Genomic DNA, 3,918 nt, shown 5'->3' with positions numbered 1-3,918 from the left:
CTCTGCAAGTTATAAGCCAAAACCTTATTATGATTTTTCATAATAAACAACTTCAGATTTGTGTTAATCACGCCCAAAAACAATAAAATAAGCCACTAAAAACAATAAAGCAGAATTTCCAAACTTCAAGCACATTATGAACATCATTTAACTATATTACAGGGTTAATTTAAGAAAACTGTCCAATACCAATGCATCCAACAGTAGAAGAACACATTGTATAAACCACAGTATTTATACTCAAGCCAAAGACCAACTGGTGCTAAACATGGCTCAATAAGTAAATGTTAATGCAGGAGATCATACTCAAAACTCTGACGATAGTGGAATTCAAACCATGCTCTCAAAAGGCCTTTCAAAAATTCATTAATCTGGAGGAAGGAAATTGTAAAACTGACAACCACAAATAAAAGAGAAGTTTAACTAGGCATTGTATCATTATCAGCTTACAAAACTTACTTAAAGAAGGGCTGCAAAAAGTCTGAGAAAAAACAACAAAAGATACCACAGGCTCTTTAGAAGAAAACAAGAAAGAAAAGCTCAAGTTCTTAAGCGTTCAGTGTGGATTCAAAGTAAATACAATAGGTTTCAACATATCTCATCTTTGAGTCATTATCATTCATGTAAAGAAATCATAACCATCATTCAAGCAATTAAAAATTCTTGATTCAGCGATAGGGAAGGATTAACAACTGTAGAGGACTAAAAGAAAAAGAAAAAAAAATTGAGAATGATGATCAAGGATTTGTGGGTTGGCGTATACTCATATTTGAGTGATAATATGTCATAGTTTTTCTAACTGGTATATTTTAGAACAGTATTAAAATAAAAAATTATACTCACATGTAACTGGTTTTTCTAAATAACATATAATTAGAGTAGTAAAGAAAAAAAGAATAGAAAAAGGTAAAAAGAATCACATGTTCCTTATAGCTTCAAAATAATGACTTTACACTATTCAGACACAGAATATATAATAATACACTTAAACCTTAAAATGATAGAGAGTACTAAACGGGCAGTCATTTTAGTTATTGTCTCACCTTCATTTTCTTATTGCTATTACCACCTTTAAAAAAAAAAATTAAAACAAAACTAAAACTGTTACACAAACAATAAAAGGCATTCCAAAACAAATAACCAAATGAATGTTTGGAGTTGTGATTCACCTTTGAAAAATTTTGGGAAAAAAACCTAGTTACGAGATAACAACACCATAAAATAGAAAATAAAAATGCAAGCCAAGATGTTGAACCTAAAAAATTCATTGCATGAGATTCAGCTGAATATTTTTGAAAATTATTTATTCCAACTTGTTCACTTTGCTTTAACTGTTATGGTCACCTAAGGAAGCAATATTTTCCTACAAATTGGTGGCTTCCATACAGGAAATTTGTCATAAAGTTCAAAAATGGTGATAAAAGTTGAGAAATGCATTTAAGTGGTGAAATATATATTTTTATTGCAATAAATGTTTTTTTTTTGGAAAATCCTTCAGAAAATCGCATCTCAACAAAGGATAAAGATGAGGAGAGATTAGTTAGCCCTTCATTTTTGGTTAACTATTTCTACCTCAATTACTGACATTTCTGCAACACCCTGAATGTACATATACATGTAGTTGATTGGATATTAACCCTTATTATTTTATCAACTGGAATAAATTCAAAATTAATATACTTTATTTGAGAATGTTAAAAACTCATTACAGCTTTAGACTCATTTTTTTTTTTAATCTGAAGCCATTAAAACCATTGAGGAAATGTGGTAGAACTATACCATAGAATTGGAAGATTATTGATTGACCGTGTGTATAGATGAATGGAATATGGTCCGAGTGCGGTAAAAAAAACTCAAATAGTAGAATTATACTATTTTATTGGGCCAATGTTTCGCCCCATGTTGCAGGGCTTCGTCAGGGCTGTTTTGACGGCAGTAAAAAAACAAAGTGGAAACGTTGGCTCAATAAAATAGTATAATTCTACTATTTGAGTTTTTTTTTACCGCACCCGGACCATATTCCATTCATCTATACCATAGAATTCTAACACATTATAACACGTTTCCTTCAATAATTTTCATAAATCAAAATATAAGTTGATGATATCAGTACAATCATCAAGAACGCAAATTAATATGTTTCCTAAGAAATGACCTATTTTGTAACCAGAAATATCAAAGAATCTCAGTAATTATATATAAAAAAAAAAAGTTACCGGCCAGGAACTGGATAATTGCATTTCTTCCAAAATGACATTTCTTTTCCATCCTTTCGGTAGCAATAATTTTCTTCCTCTCTAAAATTATCAATTTCATTTTGAAAATAACAAGCCTATATTTAACAGGGAAATGAATAAAATAAAACTTAAAATTCATAAGAAGAAGTAAACTAAAAATAAATACATAATCCATTAATTCAATAATAAAATAAAAAGTACATTAATATAACTTAGAATAATATAATTAAGTTGTTTGAATAATTAATACAGTTCATTGCACACTAAATGTGGACTGACTCAAGTGCTTGAAGTGAAGACAATTTCAAGGCCATCATTAACAATCACTGCATTCCATCTATTCGGTTTTTTACCGAAAAGTTGTGATCAACGTCCACATATAACACGTATAACATTTCCATGTACAGATTGCCATAATTTTCTTCTATCCTAAAATTACCATTCATTCATTGTAAAGCAATCAGTCTACATTTAACCTACATTAATATATTACATAAATGAATAGCACTAAACATAAAATTAATACAGAGAAGTATATAAAAATAAATACATGCTCTATCAAGTCAATTCTAAAAAGTACATAAAACAAAGTAAATATATCAGTAAATCAAAATACACTTAGTTATTTTAAGTCCATCAATCATTACAACAGTTGATATATCTAAACAATTAATGTAAAAAATTTTTTAATAAACTAACAGTAACTAATGTCTAAGGTGTAGCCCAAATGCTTAAACTAACAGACATCATTAAGGAAAGCATACCAATAAATTATTTATCCAGTTCATGAAAACTTTATGATACATTAATAATACATTAAGAGTACCAAACTGCCATGATAATTTATAAAATTAAGTAAGTAAGCGAACAATTATTTATACCAAAATACATCGTTCCATTATTTTTTGTGAATGGTTACTTGCAGCCAAATATAATTAAACAGTAGAAATAGACAATAGGGTCCTTCTCTCTTCAATTCTTCAGTTGGAAAACTTCCTCAATTCTGAAGAATGTGCATAATAGAAAAATTAGTTTGGTTTAAAATACTGAGACATTCCCAACAAATCCGTTTGTAACTTCCTAATTTTTACTAGCTCATTTGTTACTGTCTTGTTAGCAAGCAATTGTTGGGATTTGTGTTGATTTTTATTTTCTCATAACCCTGGTCAATTTTGTCTATCCTTGGTGAGAAGGATAAAACCTAATTATACAACTAATTTACGCATCATTAGTAGTCATAATCATTATTTCAAAGCCAGAACCCACTAATCCATCACACTGCAAACCATAAGCCGTTAAGTATAGAATTCTCACAACCCTGGGGAATGTAGGTTTACCATGGCGCAGGGATATGAGGCATAAATCAGGGTTGTGAGAAAAGCCAATTCTGCATTTGTTCTTACGAAGAATCAAACTAACGCTTATATGTAGGTATGTTGTATCTCAATTGCCCTAAATTGTGGAGGGCAATAAAATTCTTATTATGAAGTAATGGAATTATCAACTCTGGAGAAATACCAGAGGGATGGAACAATCAAAAATTTTCCTCAAAGGACCCTGCCCGGAAAGAAGCAATTGCCTTCTTAATATGGATAGGAGTATCCTAAGATGAGTGACAGGACTATACACAGGACACTGTCAGTTAAACAAGCATCTCTATAAAATGAGACTGATAGAGTCC

At 30.1% G+C, this 3,918-nt stretch overlaps 1 long non-coding RNA gene across 3 annotated transcripts in view; it reads right to left on the bottom strand.

Annotated features, from left to right (window-relative positions):
• The window catches only part of LOC106691890 (uncharacterized), a 4,476-nt gene extending 569 nt beyond the window's left edge, over window positions 1–3,907 (bottom strand). Inside the window, exons 1-3 of one of the 3 annotated variants that reach the window (XR_010843965.1) lie at window positions 2,517–3,907; window positions 2,217–2,297; window positions 7–1,069 (exon numbers count right to left, since the gene is read on the bottom strand). This is a non-coding gene — a long non-coding RNA (uncharacterized lncRNA). Of the gene's footprint in view, window positions 1–6; window positions 1,070–1,987; window positions 2,298–2,516 lie in introns of those variants that run through there. The other 2 variants (XR_010843966.1, XR_001344873.3) reach the window with 2 other exon arrangements.
• Window positions 3,908–3,918: the final 11 nt, after the last annotated feature.

Source organism: Halyomorpha halys, unplaced genomic scaffold (assembly GCF_000696795.3).
Source record: "Halyomorpha halys isolate HHAL.00 unplaced genomic scaffold, Hhal_1.1 Scaffold4288.1, whole genome shotgun sequence".
NCBI lineage: Eukaryota > Metazoa > Arthropoda > Insecta > Hemiptera > Pentatomidae > Halyomorpha > Halyomorpha halys.
The sequence above is the reverse complement of the archived record's forward strand: the minus strand, read 5'-3'. Positions and strand labels throughout refer to the sequence as shown.